The 22,384-nt window shown below is 35.3% G+C and overlaps 1 protein-coding gene across 3 annotated transcripts in view; it reads left to right on the forward strand.

The window, feature by feature from the left end:
• Window positions 1-22,384, forward strand: part of LOC128862885 (cGMP-dependent protein kinase, isozyme 1) — a 108,336-nt gene that overhangs the window by 56,530 nt on the left and 29,422 nt on the right. The window lies entirely within an intron of this gene.

The raw sequence follows: 22,384 nt of genomic DNA on the forward strand, positions 1-22,384 counted from the left end.
ATTGGCTCAGAAGCGCTTTGCGGCAGTTGGCGGTGGTAGTCGCTGCCGTTGTATTTCCAAGTAAATGAAAATAAAAATAGAATTAAAAATAAGAAAAACAGAATTAAATAAAATCTAAATGAAAGTAACAATAAAACAAAACTAACTAAAACTCTATCGTTTACGTGATAATGCAAATAAATGTCGTAAAAAACTCACGCCTGAGTGCGATTACTTTCATTTGTTTCCCCTTGTTTTTCTTATATTTATTTCTTCGCCTTTTTTTAACTTGTGACTACTTCAACGCTATTTTTAGTAAAGAAAATATCTTTTAGCAAATATTAATTACCCGCTTGCGTTGACAGGAAGTTTGCTTTGCTAATGGTAGAGTTTTTTATGATTTTCTTTCACACACACACACACATTCCTGCACACATATTTTCGTCATACACATATACACATATGTATGGTTGTTCTTGCTTTGTACGTGTGTTTGTGTGCGTGTCCAAAGCAACACGTCTCATGAAAAGTGAGCAGTCTGTGGTTTATTCAATTTAATTAACACGTCGTCGGCGGCGACAAGCAGAAAACTCATAACAACAGCTACTGTGGCTGATAAATGGTGTTGAAGATACGCATATCTTATTTCTGAATTAAAACACTTTTGGTTGAGCTACTTCGGATCCGTAGCATTTACAAAAAGTAGAATACGAGGTGTGGCTATTATGTTCCGGAAAGTAGTCAATAAAATATTTAAGCAAATAAAGTTGCGTGCGAAATTGCAATATACTCTTCAAAATCCAACGAAATTAAATCATTCAGCATCGCATGCATAGCAATTTTCTTAATCTTCCTCTGTACGCCGTCCTGGTGACTTCCCTTGAGCTGCAACTTCATTTTGGGGAATAAGGAAAAACTGCTGGTGAGGATATTATCGCTAGAGGATTGGTGCGGTGATGTTGTCATGCCTTTTTCCGGCTAAAAACTTGCACAATGAACTAGAAATTGACCAACCCGTTTTCACGGTGTCAGATCCATCCGCGGATATCGAAGAAAGTTCAGTACTGATTTTAATGGCGAATTTAATATTTTAGCTTCCGCTGGCTCCTGCTCATTACTTTCCAGGAACTACAAACTTTACTTACGGATCTTGGGGTAATATCTAAAAGTCCACGTCACATCTGCAGTAAGTATTTCCGGCAGTTTTTCAACATATTTTCCTAAATCAAACTAAATCCCGTCATTCCGCAACCGAATTTAAAGAGCTTTGTTTGAAAACTCGCTAGAGACCTAAATTAAAAATGATCGCAATTTTAAACCTTGATATCACTATGATCAATTTCTGGCCTATGTGCGATCTGCAGGATCAGCAAAGCCTAATCCAACCTCATCTAAACCTTGACAAAACTCAAGAGGATCTTCCCAGGCATATTCAAGTATTCAAATCATATATTTCTGCACAAAATGTTGCCTACTTCGGAGTTGCAACTAAACCACCACAATTTAATTATCACACCTCGTACCTGCAAAGAGCTTATAAATAATTTTATGGCCATCAAAATATCTCTTAACTTGTCAGCGCTGAAAAGCATGGCTTAGCGTTGCACGATTCTAGCTAAAAATTAAAATTAGTAGGTACTGGATAAAAAATTGTTGTTTACCAATTAAAGTAAGATATAAAGGAGATATATTTTGGTGTGATTAAGTACTACTACTAAGGATGTGAATCTCGGGATAAATGGGTTTTCGGGATTTCTTATAAAGCATATAAAAGCAACGCAGAAAAAATCTATTTTTAAAGCTAAAACTACTCCCAATTTAATTTTTGTTTGTAAAAATAAGCGCTATAGTAAAAGGTTGCTTTTTCGTTTCAATTTTAATACAAAAAGAAATACGTATTTATGTGCGGCTCTGTTGTAAAAGGTTACATTGACTCATTTCAAATTTTATTTGAGCACAAACGATTATGTATTAAGCGTAATTGCGCTATTAAATAAAGGAAGAACGAGACCTTCTCAAAAAATAATCAATACTTACTTGGCTCTGGGTGAATTTGAAATAATCAGATATTGAACTGATGAAGTTGTAGAGACTTATTTCAATTGTTGTGTTAACAAGCAACTTTTTCCTTTCTTTTCTCTTTTCTATTATCTTCCTTGTTAAAATTAACCCAACCTAACTTTCCATGTTGTTTTAGCACTACTGTCTTAGTTCTCTCTCTTAGCTCATCTGCATTCGAGTTAAACAAAAGTTACTCTCATTTTTTCCATTTAAATCTGCGCTTTGTGGTATTCCATTATTCTTTCTCCCTTTCCTACTTTATTAAGGGGTTACAAGGGTTTCGTCGGGTAAAAAAAGGCCTATTTTCAATATTTTTTTTCTATGAAAAAAATTATTTATTTAATTCAAACTTTTTTCTGTCTTATAGATACATATTTAAAGAATAATTTCCAAAGCTTTCAAAAAAAAAATTAAAACTCCTCCATTGTGACGTCATTTCCGGTGACCCCTCGAAAAAAGGTGCGTCCGCGTTGTCAGCATAACTCCTGACAGGGTTATCGAAAATGAAAGAACAAAAGTAAGTGTTTTAGTTAAGACCATAAACTCGTGCTTGAACAAAGGAAAGAAAAAAAGTAAAAATTGGAATTTTGGCAGACACTTATCCAAAAAAATGAAAATTTCGGTCAATCTTGCTTGACATTTTGTTTTTTTTAAATAGTTGTAAATGAAAAAAAAAATCCTTCGTTCAAGCGCGAGTAAATTGTATCTCGAACACCTGTGTAAAGTTTCATCAAGATCGGTTGAGTAGTTTTCGAGAACATTTAACAACCGACTTTGAAAAGACGGTTCCGAGAAAAACGCGTTTAAAGTTATGAATAACAATAAAAGGGGCTTGAAGCGCACACCTCGGATCGACGTGAAAATCTAGGACAATATTCCTGAGATGTTGTAGAAATTAATAAGCCAAAAAATTCGATTTTTTGAACCCACGAAACCCATGTACCCCTTAAGGCAATCAAGCAATAAGTTCTTACTGCGAAGCAAAATATATTATTATATATAATAAAAAAAAACACATTAAAAGAAAAATGTATGAGTAAAATTACTTAATTCTTAAAATAAAAAAAAAATAAAAAATTTTAAACAGAAGCGACTTAAAAATAATTAATGTAACTAACTATTCCTTTCTATTTTGGCACTTATGATGTAATCAAATTATTACGGATGAAAAACGTACCTGAAAATATAGTAGCGCTAATACAGGGAAATACTGAGAACAAAACAATCATTCGGGAAAATGGCATAAAATCCAATACCTATTACGGTGGGTATTTGACAAGGGGACAGTACGAGAAGCAGCTCCTAGATATAGATAGGACCGCAAAAGTATTAAAATAAGTAATAATAAAAATCAACAAATGCTGAGGATAACCTTCAGCGACTTCTGTTCGCGTTTGAAAAAGCGACTGGCAAATTAAATATGGAAATCTGAGTTGAAAAAACCAAATCTATGGCAATATCCAGAGACCGTCTCCGATGTAAACTCGCCACTTATAGGAGACAAATTGATTAGGTGCTTGAATTCAACTATCTTGGAACACTAATAATCAGCAACAAAGACATAAAAAAAGAATCGAAAATCCAAGTTACTAAAGCGACTGCCAAATCAGCAGCTTTAAAAGATATAATCCAGCGTAACAAATAAATGCGGGCGAAAAGTAAAACTCATACCTATATAGCGTGCGTGTGACCAATATTAACGTATATTTTGGAAACGGGAGATGATACAACAGCAACACAACAACAAGCAACAACTATTGAAATGCACACACTTAGAGCTACCGCCGCGCACACTCTGTACGATAAGAAAGCGAATGCCGAGATCCGTGACGTTTGTAAAATTGAGGATATCAACAAATTCACCAAAAAAGAAGAAAACAATGGCAAAATTATGTTGAAAGAATGCACTCTGACAGAATAGCCAAAGAAGTTGTGACAGCTATGCCAAATGTTATAAGGCCACAAGGACGATCACCCAGAAGATGGAATGAATGCTGAACATCGAACGCTCAAGATGATTTCATCTAATAAAACACACAGCAACAAAATAAATTTTTTACTAACATCATTCCTTATGCTTTAAATATTGATACATACTTAGAATTAATTAAACAATCATACGTAATGTAATTTTGTAGGAAGAAACTCTTAATAAAAAAAGAAAAACATGGAGATATTTGAGGCGTAAGGTGGAAATTTAAATAATATTTAAATAGTAGTTCAGACAATTTTTTGAACATTATGAAGAGCATAAAATGGATTCCGTATGACAGATTCATAATCCAACGGGGACCTAATAAAAGAGTTGTTCAAAATTGTATTCCTACAACAGAGTTACTCTATTGCACGCTTGAAAAAGTGTTTGAGGGAAAAGATTTTTTGATTCAGTAGAATTCTAGAGAGATTACTTTAACTTCGGATACGAGTATAACGTGACATTAGCCACAGTATTGCTAGCTGGTTACTAATACTTTCGGGTATTTTTTGCTGCATGAGAACTATCGGTATCGATAGCCATGATTTGGCTGCTGAGAATGGCAAACTGTATGGATATTTCTGTTTAGGAAGGTTTGAAAAGTCAACAGCGCTTCCAAATTGTGAAAATTTTCTTTATAAAAATTAATCTGTTCGCGAAACTTATAGAGCACTGGCGGCGTTATCGGTCCCTCTTTCTTTCAAAATGATGAAAGAGTTGCCGTTACGGTGATTGGCGAGTGCTAACGATCCATGCTAACTGATTTTTTTTTTTTCTTCCAAAAATTCATTAGCAATACATTGGCGACATTTGGTTCTAAAAAGACGATGTAACTTGTCATGCAGCGCGCTTAGCAATCGATTTATTGCAATATTCAAGCCACTATTGACGTCATACGCCCAGAATTATTGGACAAAATGGTCGAAAATTCGACTATCCGAATGGACCATCTAACTCGTAGCTGTAGCGGACATATTCCGCTTATTATATTCAAAACATAAATGTCATGAAATTACCTACCACATTATAGGTATTATAATATGTACAAAAGAATTCATTCCAACAGTATTTCTGTTTTGTATTATCATTTTAAGTTCTCAAGCTTTTAAAAACACGTCTGATAATAGATGCTAGTATATATCTATTATAGAATTCCGTTATTGACTACATTAGCTATTTGAGTGGCATGCCAACAGGTGCACAATTTTACTCGGAAATATATTTTTGATTTATGCGAAAAATTTGTACGGTTGTTTGATGTGGTTAAGTGCTGCACACACGCCGTCTAAAGTGTTAGTCAGATGTCAAAGAGTAAAATGAAAGAATAAAATATTTGAAAATGTTTTTCACAATGTCATACATATTTTTTTTTTTAATTTGAAAGTAAATCAAAGAGGTTGCGTAAATTTAAAAATTATAAAATTTGTTTTTTTTGTCTTTCAATCTACATCCTGATATGTGAATACGTGCAGACATCAATTGCCTATTTTGCTCTACAAAGTAGCTGTTTGTTGTTTTATTTGTGTATTTAGCACAAGCAAATCGCCTGAGGCTCAAATTCATTCATCAAATTTGTAATTTATTAACATATTAAATAAATTATGTGGTCGACCATCCACATAAATGAGTTGCTGGCAGCGAAGCAAAACAAATTAAAGCCGAAACAATTTAATTATCATAACGAAGGAAATTTTGAAATTGTTGGCTTTGGTTTTGTGTAATGTCACACTGTCAAATAAAGCACGTATGTGTGTGTGTGTGTGTATTTAATGTGCCAGAAAAATTATAGCAATTTTTATGGCTATTAAATGGCTCAAAAACTAGTGACTGAACTTCACTGAAATATTTTAGGTTTATTCCAGACATCTAGTCTCGTAGACACTTGGTTTACCATTTGATCCGCTATGTGGCGTTACGTTTGAGGTATTTATAAAAATAATAATATTTATGGTCGAGATCAATATATACGTGGACAGTCAAGCAGCAATAAGAGCAATAAGCTCATATTGTATTAAGTCCAAAAATGTTCGACGGAGCAGGGAGGCCATAGAAAGGCTAGCCGGAAACAATAGGCTGCATATCTACTGTGTACCTGGTCACAAAGGCATTATAGGAAACGAAATAGTAGATGAGATAGCAAAAAGTGCTGTGAGGTACCATTTGAACAAGAAAACGACATACCAAAACCGCTAAACACAACGAAATGGACGACCACATGAAAAGGCAAGTGGAAGCTAGGTGGACTAACTTGACCACATGCAAAACAGCAAAAGTCATGTGTAGAACTAACGACAAAAAACTGACTCCATTCGTACTTACGCTTTCGCGAAAGGAATGCAGAACTATCATAGGTATGCTAACAGGCTACAATCTATTGGCTGCATATGCGTACAAGATAGGGATTGCTAACACGGACAAATGCAGAAAATGCAGAGAGGATGTTGAGGAGACTTTAGAACACCTCCAACGCGACTAAGATGCCTGGGAGCCCCACTGTTTGAGGATCTGGAAGACGTCTCAAAAGCGGAGCTCCCAGCCCTACTTAGATTCGCCAAAAGCGCTGACATCCTACGTGATGTCTACTTCAGGTATTCATAGAGGTCGGTCTCCATCTGGTATCGCGAGGGACCAAAAGGTCTATGCGCGGCTTATTGCCAACCGGGCTAACCTAACCTAACCTATGGTCGAGATCAGGCTAAAGGTTTCTCGCACTGCCATATGTGTGTGTCGCTTGCTATTTTAGTTATCGATAGAAAAGTCTCCAAGATTGTCGTCAACATTTTTTCTTCTGTATTACATAAGGTGGCGCAAAGTTAATCATCCATCAAATAGAAACAAAATGACTTTGAGTAATGGATATTTTTATTTTGACCTTAACGCGATCCATTGTCTGTCTGTTTGTATACTGCAGCTGTCTGGTTCACAAGTGTCAAATATGATTTGCAAAAAACTATAAACCTTCCAATAGGGCAAGACAAAATGTGCCACGCTTGACCCTTTCTCATCGTTCCTGAAACTACAAAAGAAAAGTCATTACTTCTTTTAGAAAGTCGATTCTGTAACCCGGCCGAGTAGGAGAACTGACTAGCGTACAATTGCTGGTATTCGCCGCCCAAAAGACTGATGGTGTAAAAAATTTACTACAGCAAATTTGTGCCCAGATTATTTATTTATTTACTAGGCCAATGAATATAATAGATTCATATAGGCTAAGAGCACATATTTTATAGTTAAAAGGCATAAAAAAGGGAGTACAATTAAACAATTTACAATAAATATTCAAAAATTTCAATACGCATCTTTTGAAAATGAAAGGGCTATTTCAAATAATTTAGAGATTTTATTAAACTCAATTAAGGCTCTAGTAATAGCAGCATTTCGAGTATAAAGAGATTTTGAGAGACCAACCCAGACCAGAAGAACTTCGGACTACGAAGAGCTCTGGCAAGATATATTAAAATACTACAACTCGCAAAGTATTGAATGCCGAAGCTACTGGAGGTGGCAGAGAAAGAGTGCCCTTTACTACGTTAAAAAGGCCAAGTTGGACAGGGATTTGCTTCAACTGTTCCTAATTAGCGACAGTTAGCAGGAAAAATAAGAACTCAGTATAAGTCATCTAACCTTTCCAAAACTTGGTACTCGCATATTGCAACCCGCTCTGAAAAAAACAATTTCGGTTTAACTAATTTTGATGAATTGGAGACATTTTTTTTCTCAAGGCAGTCAAGTAAGTATGTCCGGCAGACATACAACACAACTTTTGCGGAGTCCAAATTGATTCGTTTTGGCGCTTCAAATGGTCGAAAGGTTTCACTTCCTGAATTTGTGTGATCTTGTAATGACGACTGCTAGGATGTTAATGCAAAATTCGTTCCCATGTGGACTGAGAGACTCCCAACCATCATCTGTGTCACTGTAAATACACTGACTAAAATTATGCATGATATTATACACAGTCTCTCTGATGGGCCTATTATCACGAACGAAAGTTGGTACCAACGATACCGAATTATTATCCTCTTCTTCTGGTGCTCAATTTCTCTTCGGATATAGGGCATCAACCACACCTGCGCGCCATTTTGAGCGATTCTTGGCAATGTAAATACTTTGATTTTTCCTAATACTTCTAGCTTCTCTTTCCAAGTTTAGCTTAGTCTACCAGGCTTTACAATTAGCATTCGCAAGAGGATTCAACTCCAGTGCCTCTCGAGCATTGCATTTTTCGTCTTTGTCTAGAGTCTGACCAATCCATCTACACTTTTGGCGTTCACTGAGTACTTCAATTGACAACGTTGCTGGAGTGACGCTTCAAAATTTTAAATTATAAAATGCAATATTTAGTGTTGCCTTAAAATTTCAATAAAAAAATGTTATGTCCCTATTGATGTGTCACCATCTAAGAATTTGTAGAAATATCTCCTAAATGGTTGTACATAAACAGCGGGAGTAGTCTTTAGTGGGCTTATAAAGAAAAAATAAGAATAATAAAAAAATGGTAGTGGGTATACAAGTCTCTATTTCATACATACATATATTTTTGCTAGTTATGAATTCTGGAAGCAAATAAATTAAAGTGGATTTTAACACCCTGCATATGAGTAAAAGTGTTGGTGCTACGCCGTTTATAAATACTTTCAAGTGCCTTATAAAGTGTTGTCTAGGCTCGTAAAGCAGGGTTGAATTAAAGTATCTTTGCTCGAATTTACTACTGACTTAGCAGAAGCAAAGAATGATAAGCTATAAACGAGTATCGGCATTTGCGTTAAATACTGAGTCTTGAGATGTATGTAAGTGTAAATATATATGAGGACTAAATATACGTATAAAGTACTTATGCATATTAAATTTAAATTAAGACTAAAATGCGGTTGCTCTCCCTCAGTATCAATTAAATTTATGGTAATTAAATCAATTAAAACAAAATTTCAGTACGTATTTTTAGGTTTTATTATTTTAAATTTTTAATTTCATATTTTTTACCATTCATTGTCTTCAGTATCCGTTACACGCGCAACCCACAGCGCACATTCATACTATGTAATGAATAAGAATTTTCACTTCACTTCACCGCTAAAAGCAGTTCAAGTGCATGACACATATAAATAAATAGTTGCGTTTAGCTAATCTTGTTCGTTTGAAAATAGTAATTTGTATTTGAAATACTGCCACACTTAACATTGAAGGAAAAGTTTATTAACCTTCGTTGGGCCCACATTGCTTGCGCTGGGAAAAGCACATCCAGACCAGATGGCCTGGTAATGAGTGAGTGGCTTATTGCATTCCTTTGTGAAGATAACTGATTCAGTAATAATATTCATATTTGTAATGTAAACGGCAATTACAGTAAAACTTTTTCTGGAAATAGTTTTTATTTTCTAATTAAATTGCGTTTGCGCAAGTCATTACGCCCTATGCTCGACATCTATATATATATAGTAGGGCGGGTCGATTTAAAAATCGCTCATCGCTCTGTGAAAATCGTATTCTAGGGATCAAAATAAGAAACTTTGCCGAAGGAACCATACCTCTAAAACGAATTCTGATGTCCCCCAATTTGGGTCGAACGAAAAATCCCACTTTGACCCATTTAGAGTGCTCCAATCGAGTCCAAATGTATGACCGACCCCCACTAACTTTGGACGACCGATCCACCCATGCCAGTGGCACACCCCCTGGAACTCCTCTGGGGGATTCCTCATACAATCATTTCAAAATATCACCATTTTTGGCCTTTAACATACATGAGAAAAGAAACTAAAAAGTTCGACCCAAATTGGACACCAGAATTCGTTTTAGAGGTATGGTTCCTTCGGCAAAGTTTCTTATTTTGATCCCTAGAATATGATTTTCACAGAGCAATGGGCGATTTTTTTGCCTCCCCACAAATCGACCCGGCCTAATGTATAGTCATTATTGTGCACCGAAAATATTCAATTTATTTATTAATTATTAATTTTAGTTTATATATTTTAATTAATTTTATTTATTTATTTATTATTTTTTTCGCTTATTTTTAATAATTTTTTTTTATTTTATTTAATTTTAATTTTATTTTAATTGACGCCCTATGCTCCACCAGGAGTTAAAGGAATACTTTTCTCTACATAAAAAAACTTTAGCATTTGTTACATGGAGAAAAACACCCACCCCGCAGAAAAATTTTCACTTCGAACTTCCAATTTGCTATAACAAATTTTAATTGAAAAGTTCGAATTTTTTTTAATTTTTTTTTTTAAATAATTTTTTAAATTTTGCTTTTTTCTTTTAATTTAATTATTTTTTTACAAACTTCTCTATTTTGTATTAGGTGCGCAACTGAGTTTCCGCTGTTTGTCAACAGATGCCGGCAGCAGTGTGTGCTAGTCGATTCTAACATAATCTTGACGTTATAAACCAAGCTTAGAAATATGGTAAACAAACTGCTTCGACCCATTACTGATTTTGTTTTGGTGTCATATACTTTTGGTTTTTTGAAAATGTCTGATTTTGTGCCGACTAATCGTAATTTGCGGGAAGTGTTGATTTTTCTCTTTCATTCGAAAAAAAACGGTGGCTGAAGCGTATTGAGACCTACAAAAAGTTCATGCTGCGCTAAGTTCAGGATATGCTGCTTTAAGTGAAACAACGCGCCGAGATGGGTTCCGTCGCTTCAAAGTCGGTGATTTTAATGGTGACGACCGTCCGCGTGAAGGAAGGCCAAAAACCTTCGAAGACGCTGAATTGGAGGCATTGCTCAACGAGGATCCGTGTCAAACGCAAGAAGAGCTTGCTATTAAGAGTTACCGGCCAATCCATTTTCAAGCGATGGCATGCTTTGGGAATGATTCAGAAACAGGGGACTTGGGTTCCTTATGAGTTAAAACCAAGGGATGTTGAACGTCGTTTTCTCGCCTGTAAACAACTGATCCAGCGGCAAAAAAGGAAGGGTTTTCTTCATCGCATCTTGACGGGTGATGAATAATGGATTCATTACAGCAATCCAAAGAAAATAAAGTCAAGGGACTGCCCGGTCACGCTTCTAAGTCGTCGCCTCGGCCGAATGTTCACGCTGCGAAGGTTATGCTACGTGTTTGGTGAGACCAAGTTTGTGTTATTTATTATGAACTGTTAAAACCAAGCGAAATCATCACTGGGGATCAGTATCGACTTCAATTGATGCGATTGAGCCGAGCACTGCGCGAAAAGTGGCCGCAATATGCGGAGAGGCATAAAAAAGTTATTCTACAGTATGACAACGCTCGGCCTCTCATTGCCAAACCAGTTAAAACCTACCTGGAAGCACTGAAATGAGAAATGCAGCCCCACCCGCCATATTCTCCAGAGATTGCGCGGTCCGATTATAACCTGTTCCTATTTTTATTGACCAGCAGTTCCATTCATATGAAGACATCAAAAAATGGCTTAATCCGTGGACAGCCTCAAAAGGTGAACAGTTTTACCGCGACGGTATACGAGATCTGCCAGAAAGATGGGAAAAAGTAGCAGCCAGTGATGGGCAATACTTTCAATGATTCACTTGTAACCATATTTTCATAAAAAAACAAAGAGAATTTAGTTGGGCATCTAATATAATTTTAATTAAATTTATTTATTATTACTATTTTTTATTCTGCCACATTTCATTTGATTTTCTTGATATGATTTCTAAATACATATTATTTCTTCAAATTTTTTCTTATTTTATGAATTGTTTTCAATCTTATTTTTAATTTAATTTTATTTCAATTAATATCGTTTTATTTTATTTTATTTAAATGAACTTTTTGTAAAGTTTTTTTTTTTTTGTTTTATATCAATTTAATTAATTTTTATTTTTTAAATTTTTTTTATCTTTTTACTATAGTTTTTTATAGTTTTTATTTACTTTATCGTATTTCTAAACTAGCCAAATATATTTTATTTTACTTCATTTAATTTTATTTTAATTTGTACCATTTCCTTTTTTTTGATTTCAGAATTTTATTGCATTTTTTTTAGTTCAATTGATTTTATTTACTTTCCATTTGATTTTATTTTATTTCAATTTATTTTTTGTTTTTTATTATTATATTTTACCACATATAAATTTGTGAAATGTTTTATATTCTTTTATTTTAATTAGATTATTTTTGTATTTTTCTTGTTCTTTTTTTTGATTTACCTTATTTTAAATTTTCCTTTATTTTATTTTACTTTATTTCATTTAAAACATTTATTTTATTTTAGTAATTTTTTTAATCATTTTTGTAAATTTGTTTTATTGTAAATAAATTACATTTAAAACTTTTGTTTTTTTATGTTTTTTTAAATTTTATTTTATTATCCATTTCTTATTTTTAATTTAATTTTCTTCTATTTATTTGATGTACTCCACTTCATTTTATTTTAATTAATTCTGATTTTTATTTTTATTGATTCTGATTATTCGTATGATACTTTTTTGCTTTTTATTTCCTTTATGTTATTTTTAATTCTGTTTAATTTAATTTTACTTCGCTTATTTTAATTCGTATCATTTTATTTTATTTAAATAAATTTTTTCTATTTATTTTCAAAATTTTTTTATTTATTTTTATAGAGTTTTATTTAATTAATTTAATATATCTTTACTTTATTTAATTCGTTTTTTTTTATTAATTCTTTAAATTTTTTCAATCATTTCATTCCTGTTTGCATTCAGACAATGATTTGGTGCTATTTCGACCCTCTCGTTTGCTCGTAGAAGTAACATTCTGTCAGCACCCGGAACCTCTTCTTCATAGTTCGCTGTTTTCAATTCATTATTCAAATTCTTGTCGATTTGCCAAAGTGGCGACAGAAATGCCACGTGAGCTGGCAATCTCTGCCACCGGTGCTTTTGTAGTTTTATTTTTAATCCTTTAAGTAATTTTTTAGTATATTTTCTATTAATTAATCATACACGCAGACTGGCGCTCATCCGCTGTGTTAAAATTGGCTTTAGTACGACATAAAATTTAGCTGTATTAACTAAAAACTAAACAACTAAAGTAAACAGAAAAAAATGTCTAAAAATAAAAAAAATAAACACAAATTCTCGTTATAGTATGTTGTGGCTTGATGAGAACTATTTATTTGCATTACTTCACATTTATACGAAACTTGACTCTGCATTCGAATCTCCCTTTAAGGCCCGTCATAGGTTTAGACATAAAACTGTAGGCTCCTCTATTAGTTAAGAAGCTCGACCAAATAACCAGAAAATAATGTAAGCGCTAGTTGGTATTGGCATTCATCAAAAAATACTACTCACTATTTGGAAAAACTAGGATTTGAAATTTGAGAATCCGAATATAAAGCGTTTTTCAGTAAGAGCGCTTCAACTTTTTTTTTGAATAAAACACAAACGGTTTGACTTTTTTAACTTGATATATACATATACATTTAAGTATGAAATTCGATTTCTTTTGCATGACCACCGCGTGCACGTTTTACGAAGTCCAATCGTTGAACCCAATTTTCGTCCACTCTTTTGCATAAATCGGCCGAAATTCCAGCAATTTCGCGTTCAATATTGGCTCTGAGCTCACAAATCGTCGCCGGCTTGTTACCGTAGACCAATGACTTCACATAACCCCAACGAAAATAGTCTAGAGGCGTCAAATCACACGAGCGCGGCGGCCATTCGACCGGTCCATTTCTGGAAATAATGCGCTCATCGAACTTACTCTTCAACAAATCAATTGTAGCGTGTGCTGTGTGGCTTGTGGCCCCGTCCTGTTGAAACCACATGTCGTCTAAGTCCATACCATTCAATTGCGGCCAAAAATAATCGTTTATCATGTCGCGGTATCGATTTCCATTCACAGTAACGTGGCGATCGTTCTCATCAACGAAAAAATATGGGCCAATTACGCCGCCGGCATGTAAACCGCACCAAACAGTGATTTTTTCGGGATGCAACGGTGCCTCATGAATCACGTGTGGATTGCTTTCTGCCCAGTAACGCATATTTTGCTTGTTGACAAAGCCATTGAGCCAAAAGTGAGCTTCATCACTGAAGATGATTTTTTGGAAAATTTATAAATTTTCATAAAAAATTTGCAGGATTTGCAATCGTTGCTCAAGTGTGTAGCATTCAATGATGAAATGTATACTAATGAAGTTTACGAATGACAAGCGATCACACTAAACAAATATTTCCTGGCAACAGACACGCCACCGTTGAATCGCGTGAGTAGCGCTCACGTTTGCCAACGCGTCTGATAATCTTTGCAAACAACAGAGAAATTCATACTTCTAAACGAGCAAACAGATACCTAAGTAAACAATAATACTTTTTAAGATACACACACACACATGCACGCATACATTAGAAATTCGCTATGGAGACTTTCAATTGAATTCGCTTTTGAGTTCTGGAGTCACAAGTGCCGCAATTCTTAAGCATGCACGTCACAGCGTCTGTGCTTGTCACCTATTGTTAGTCACTTAAGCATTCCGAGCAATTAATTTACAAAGCTTTCCAGAGGTTTCAATGTCGCAGAGAGCAGCTACTAGGGAAAAAGCAATCGCGAAATACAATTGCCGATATTTACTGACGAAACTATGTAGTGGGGTGTGAAAAACGTACAAGCCAAATTGTTTATGAAATGCTATGTATACGTCAAAACTAGCAACAAATTGTGAAAGGAACAACAAAAAGTACGTGAAATGCAATTTCAGAGAGCGAGAGAGGCCGTGAAGCCCACGTGGCAGGTAATAATTGTGTTTAATGCGGCTTACCCCGCGCAAGTCCACTAAATTGACCCACGATTAGTCACAATTTGATTGATAGCAAAGTGAATGACACCGCAATTGAGACAGACAAAGGTCTGCTCCACAAGCGGCGCCTATCAATCGCTGCGCTTAATGTCAATGAGCACGGCCACGCATTCTGGTATTGTATAATAATATTCGCTTACCCCAATTCCGCCAAACAGAGTAGAAATTTATTCGCGCTACGCCTGCAGGGGCGACGAAAAACAAAAACACAAATAGTAAATAAAAAATTTAATTGGCAGCCATGCACGCAATTGACGAAATTGTATATGTTATCTCTTCAGCGTGTTGTCAGTTGGTGTGAAAGTCTCGTGCTTAGAAATAATTGCCGGTAGACGGCGCATACACACACACACGCACATAAACATGAATCTATTATATTTTCTAAGGCGCTACCGGCGTATGGGTATGTCTGCCAAGCAATTTTAACTCAATTTGGTGTCGCGCTCTCGCTCTTTCTCTCATCTAGTTTTGCTTTCGACCTACTGAGTTCGTTTTCACCACAAATTTGAGCACTCAGCGGCTTGATTATCATGCTTTTCTACGACCTACACTTTTCTTTATGCAGGTATTTAGGCGGAACGTGCCACACTTATAAATTTATAGCATACTTATAGGCATGGGGCTATCAATCAATTTACTCTTTGGCTGGGTGTGTAATAGGGTGCCCCTGAATATGAATATGAAATACTTATTTTCTTCTTATTATTATTTATTTCAGTCTATGAAGCAATAGGCTGCTACGATTCACCACTTCTATTCCCGCCAAATACTTATTTTTTGGCTCTGCTCGTTTGGCGAAAAATTTGCATGTGAAAGCAACAACAAAGATTCGGCGCAAGTCATAACATGAATTGAGAAAGTGAGACCAATAACATACCGTTATCCGGCTCTCAGCGAATTTGACCAAATCAGCTGATGGTCTGAGAAAGCCGGGGTTATGAATCGGTATTGTTTACGAAAAAACTGCGAGTGTGTTAGTGATTGATTTGGCGAGTGTGTGAATACATTTGAAACGATCGCGCAGAATTCGTCTGCCGAATTCCCGGTTAAGTGGCAGCCGAAGTACCCCCACAAATTTACTGTTCACCATAGTTATTGGCCAAACCTTGTAAATCTATCATCCTTGGCTACACCTCATAAAACTGGTGTAACTCACTATATTCAATGTCGCCAACTCTTTTTTCTAATATATGTATGTACATAAGAAAAGTTTAGAAAGATCACGTTCATACAGAGCGACTTTGGTTACATCAACTTTAGAAATTCTCTTTTGATGTTCCCGTCGTTTTCACACACTTTACAATGGTAAGTTTTTGGGATACAGCTAACAGAAAAATTGAGAAAAAGTAGAGCACAAAGGGTGTTGACAGAACACAAGCGTCACAAGTAACGTGTTGAAGCAATAAAAGTTACCCTTTATAAACGCGGACTTACTAATATCCATCAAGGGATTCCAACCGAAAACTCTTGGTGTTTGTTCTTAAAGTTAGAATCAATTCAGACAGATGAAAATATTTCCCCTGTTCATTTATTCTAAAAGTCCTAACGGAGGATGTGGTTGTCACGATTTTCTAAGTAGGATAGTTCCAATATCCTTACTAGAAACTTGCGGCACCCTGACCTATTCTACTTATTCCTCTTTATAGGTATGAAAAATATTGGGCAACGGGGCGTATAAGTAACGAGGTTGTAGTGAAATTTTGGAAATCTTATTTACAAATTCAAAATTTGATTCAAAAATGTATAAATTAAATGGATACATTCTTTGAGCATAAGGGATAATACAACACACGTAATTTGCACACCTTTCGGGGAAGTTTATATTTTTATTCCCTGTTCCTAATATTTTTCTCTAAATGGAGGTAATAAAGCTATTACATGGCCGAGTGCCCTTTGAGGCTTGCCGTTGCTTTTTATTACTAAAGACGTTTCCCTCTTACTTGATTTCATATGTCTCAGAACAATAGAGAACGAACAAGCAGTCTATTAATGGCCGCTACGCCCAATACAAGCAATCTCGTCAACCGGCTCTTTGCAGCCGCCAAAGGCAAACGATATTGCTTTTCGCACAATATTTTATTGAAACTTTTTTTAAAAGATTCGTTTTTTTTTTTTTTTTTGCTTCCTTGTTGCCAAATATGACCGTGAAAATTGAACATCTTTTGAGAAAAACGCCTCGTTCAAGTCATTATTGTGAAGCAAAAGTTCACGACCACTCAGCTGTTTCATGCATTTCTGCCAATTTTAAATTTTTCTTATTTTGTTATTTATGTTTTCTTCTTTGTAATTGTTTTTTTTTTTTTTTTGATTTACTTTGTAGTGAACGTCACAGCTCATAAGCTTTTCCTAACAATAAACATTTCCAGAAATTTTTGACTTGTACTTAAATCGTTCGCCAATTGAACGGAATTTGACGAGCTAGAGCTTGTATTTTTGCTGGAATGCTAATTATAAAATTCAATAAGAATTATGTCAATAAAAGCAGTACAAATGAGTGACGGATGGGAGAAGATATTTATTGGTGAATGTGTGTGAACCTAAACGCGCATACAGCCCGCGAAGCAAAAATAACACCTCAACATTTTGACAAGTTTTGACCATTTTTGTTTTAATTGAAATCATTTCTTATACAAATGTAATGTATTCTATAATGAAGGACAGAGAGATCCAAATTTCAGACATCGGATAATGTTAGAAAAACTGGACAAATTCTCTTGAAAATTTTAAAAAATTTTAATCAGAAAAAAATTAGTACGCAGTTTTATAGCACCGCGAAGGGAGAGAATTGGGATCCCCCTGACTACCTGCGCTCTGCTCCTGGAAAGATGGGCGTCGCGCCAACTCAACGAGCGTTGGGCAAGTACACAAACTTGTAAGGCCGCGAAATCTTCTGGCCACGTGTGGACCGGGGCGCTCGGGCGAGCTTCTGAGTTTGAGAAAATATCAGCTCTCGTGGGTTTTCTCACAGGTCACTATGCGCGAGGAATGCATGCTGTGAGACTTGGAATCACCTCGAGTCATTTTTGCGTTGCATGTATGGAGGATGAGATGGAATCATCTAAGCAACTTCTCCTTAGCTGCCCTGCTCTGGCGGAGCTAAGCTCCAGGCAACTTGGCTCTTACGTCTTTGCCGCGCCTACTGATATAGCTGGCGCTCACATTAAAAATCTGATGAATTCCATCAGCTGCACAAAGCGGTTGACGCAAACGCAGCATAGTCGTTCGTAAAACCACACACTCTTAGCCATCTCAGCACTACCTCTCCGCGCCCTCTTCCTGTATCCCATCGGTCTTTCTCTTTCATCTCACCTCCTTCAAGTGGCTCGAAGTTGTCCTTGATTTTTGATAATTTTTATCCCTACCGGTGCTCCGTGCTTTCTGCATATAAAATAAAAATGTGGTAGATTTTGTTTTGTGGAGAAAATGGCCAACTTCATCAAGAAAAAAAATTATAAAAATGAATGGCATTTTCTAGAAACTCTAATGATGCACTTTACGAAAATTCCTGGACTAGAAGAAACTTAATGGGCTAGAAAGCGGTCTACTCATTTTTTTTTTTCATTTCTGATTAAGAATTTTGAACTTTTGATGAAATTTTGCCAAATTTTTTAAGTTTTTTTATACGGTTTGTAATTTATACTTATTTGGTTTTTGGTTGGACAATGAGAGATACTTTTATAAAAATATATAATGATCTGTAGAAAGTAAACAAAAAAAAAAAAAAAATCAAAACTGTTCAAAATGCTGAAGTGCTATATTTTTTTCGCTGGCTGTACAGATGTTCCATATATTAGAAATACAAGGCGGCATTAAAAAATATGGCATACACATACAAATAAACAAAGTGTCTGCTCTATAACTCTGAGTAGCGCCGATATACATTTGTAAATTTATATTTGTTTATTTGTTGATCCATTTGTAGTATTTATATACCTGTAAATTTGGAATGATTTGAGCTGGAATGCAAAATAAATGCAAAATATTTGCTTGTCTACGTATGTGTGTGGGCATATGTATCAATACTTAACGTCACACATATACACATACAGTTGTGAAGAGATTTTTTAGCTAGTCAATATAAATCGATTTTAGTTGCACCCACCAATTCATTTAGTCGCTTGAGAGATGTGTGTGTGGATTTTTGCAGTGCGATCAGCTCGTCATGCCGATTTGGTTTATTTATACATGCATACATAATTATTTTATGAATTAGATATACTCTTCTAGCAATTTGGGGTTTCAAAGTCTGAGGAAGCCCAAGCTTAAGGCAACATAATCATCAGCATAAGCGCTTAGTGATCAACTTAGTGACCAACCCACACACTCTCAAAACATTGTATTGTGCTTTTGTTAGATCAAGATTAGAGTATGCCGCTATTATTTGGAGACCGTACGAAATAGGTCTGTCTAATCGGATTGAGAGAGTTCAGAAAGTCTTTCTTCGTTTTGCGCTCCGATCTTTAAACTTTTCTGAACCTGTACCATCGTACCGCTCTCGATGTTTATTAATTGACTTAAAACCACTTGATAGCAGACGATCTATTCTATCGTGCTCATTTATTATTCGTATCATTTCTGGATCTATTGATTGTTCTTCCCTTTTAAGTAAAATTCAATTTAATAAGCCCAATATGAGGCTCCGACAGTATGAAACCTTTAAAATTGGCGTCTCGAGAACCAACTATGGGGTGAATGCTCCGATTCCTAGGGCATGTGCAGATTTAAATATGTTTTTCAATTCTTCTGGTGCTGATTTTACATGGCCGTATGGCATCTTAGTCAATCATCTTAAATCGTTCTTTTCTTAGTATACTACTAAACTATTGTATATTAGCTTAATATAGTCTGTAAGAATGTATCCATTCAAAGACAATAAATAAATAAATAAACTCTCAGTTGACAATTGAATTCTTGTCATATAAAATATAGATTTTGTTTAAACATAAACTTTTTTCTATGTATATATCAAAACTATTTATCATTTTAGGCCAATTGGGCAATTATGTACTGATTTTCCACCTGCAAAGTTGCTTTATAGATAATCTTTGACGGGGTATGTCGACGATATGTGGCCGATTCCGAATGAATGAAAAATAGGGTTAGCTTTAAATCGTTATAAATTTATCTATTTTTAATAGGGTGACAATTTATTCGGGTAGATTAGATGTTGAATTTATTTTTAATGATATGACTTACTCCTTCATATTTTTCGGGCTGGTAGCTATTAAAGGGGGGAAACCGATTTACATAGATCGATCAACAATTCGTTTTTTTTTATTGCATAAATCGTTAGTATAGCTACTCAAGAATATGTGGTAAAAATTTTAAAGCGAAAATCGCATTATTCCCGATTCTATGAGCACTTAAGTGACCGCCCGTCGGTTCCGCACCGTAGCGCGCGTTAGTTAGAACGACGTTTGTCTCGAAACTACTTTTTTCAACTGGTGGGAATTCTAGCTTAAAAAGTTATCGACCAATCGTTCTAGAATTTTTTGGGATTTTTTCTTTATTCAATTCTAATCTATATGAACCTAATTTTGGGATTATATAGGGTTTTTCAGTAAGAGCGCTTCAACTTTTGAACTTTTTTGAATAAAACACAAACGGTTTGACTTTTTTAACTAATTTTTTTTTTATTATCGAGTTTGAACATATACATTTAAGTATGAAATTCGATTTCTTTTGCATGACCACCGCGTGCACGTTTTACGAAGTCCAATCGCTGAACCCAATTTTCGACCACTCTTTTGCATAAATCGGCCGAAATTCCAGCAATTTCGCGTTCAATATTGGCTCTGAGCTCACAAATCGTCGCCGGCTTGTTACTGTAGACACATAACCCCAAAACGGGACGGCTTGTTAAATGGACCGTAAAATGGCCGTAATGCTCTTAAAGTAGCAGCAACAGAACGATTATTTTCATAAAAAATTTGCACGATTTGCAATCGTTGCTCAAGTGTGTAGCGTTCCATGATGAAATGTATACTAATGAAGTTTACAAATGACAAGCGAAAAATAAAAAATAGTGCGTCGTTCGCCCTCCCTATCGGAAAAAAGTTGAAGCGCACCTATTGTATAACCCATATTATTATTTAAAATATGGTTTTTTAAGCAAAAGAGATGAAAAATATGGTATAAAAAAACTACTTTGTGTTCCAGCCGCTCAAAAACATGCAATTTTCAATATTTTTTTACCACAATTAGGTTCATATTCTTAGGAAATATGTTGTTAATAAAGAAAAATTGCTGTTGGTTTCAGCGAAAAATTGCAACTTCAGGAATTCCCACCAGCAAGACACTCGGATGGCGATCGTCCATGGACAGTACGCTCTAACGCCACTATTTCCCGTGAAAATAGCTTCAAAAAAATGTAAAAGTGTTCCTAAAAATGTAAATAAAATATCCTCTAAACTTAAACAATTTCTGATTATTCCTTCTTTGTTCAAAAAATTCTCGAAAAACATCAAAATTTTGGCCTCCTAAGCCGGTTTCCCCCCTTAAAAAACTAAAGTTTTATAGAGATTTTGGCGTGGTTATTCCGTCCTGCTTTATCCTTCTGTCGCTTTTCTGAATCTTCCTGTTATTTTGTTAGGACCAACTTCAAGAAACCCCAGCAGCTATTGTTTCGAAATTTCTTGTAATGTTTTTAACATGTTTTTTGCTCCATTGGCGTTATCCATCCAACCAAAAAGGACATAAGTATCCTGTGCCAGTACAGATGACTTTATAGTCTATGTAAACTGATTTGGATACCAGTCAGAATTTTCAAAACTTTCCATTTATTCAGTTTCAGAACCTCCCAGGCTTACACGGTATTTAAACCTTTTGAGGTGGCTTTCCGGTAAGGAATTATAGGCTTAATGAAATGTAGAGCCTTAATTCAATTCACTTTCTTTCATTAGAATTCAAGCGGAAGAAAAAAGCGTGTTATGCAAAGTGTAGACATTTAGTCTCTATAATACAGGGTGGCTGATGAAAGCCGCTACCAAAAAAAAATTGAATAACTTTTTTTCTTTTTAAGTTATCTGTTCCATTTTTGTTTTAATTTGCAGATTGATCTTTAAAATTTATTAAAATGGATAACTGGGACACGCAAACAAGAATTTGGATAGTCCGCCGCTATTACGCACTGGAGTCCGTAGTTTTCGTACAGAGAGAGTACAGGCGGATGTTTGGCGGCGATCCCCCGAGCACATGGACCATAATGAGACTGGTGAATAATTTTGCGGAGCAAGGAACAGTCGCAAGAAGGCCTTATCATCGAAACCCACCAGTTCGGACGGAGGAAACGATCGCTGCTGTAGCTGCAGCTATACAAAGCAATCCAAGGGTTTCAACAAGAAGCTTATCTGCTCAACTTGGTGTCAGCCGACAGTCTTTGCAAACAATAATGCACAAAGATTTAGACTTATTTCCCTACAAAATTCAAATGGTTAACAAACTGAATGCAGCAGACTTGCCGATTCGCTCGGAATTTTGCCAGAAGATCCTGCAAATGGTGGAAGAAGACCAAAACATGTTAAACTGCCTTTTCATGTCTGATGAGGCCCATTTCGATTTAAACGGCAATGTGAACAAACAAAATTGTCGAATATGGAGTACTTC

Source organism: Anastrepha ludens, chromosome 5, assembly GCF_028408465.1.
Source record: "Anastrepha ludens isolate Willacy chromosome 5, idAnaLude1.1, whole genome shotgun sequence".
Classification (NCBI taxonomy): Eukaryota; Metazoa; Arthropoda; class Insecta; order Diptera; family Tephritidae; genus Anastrepha; species Anastrepha ludens.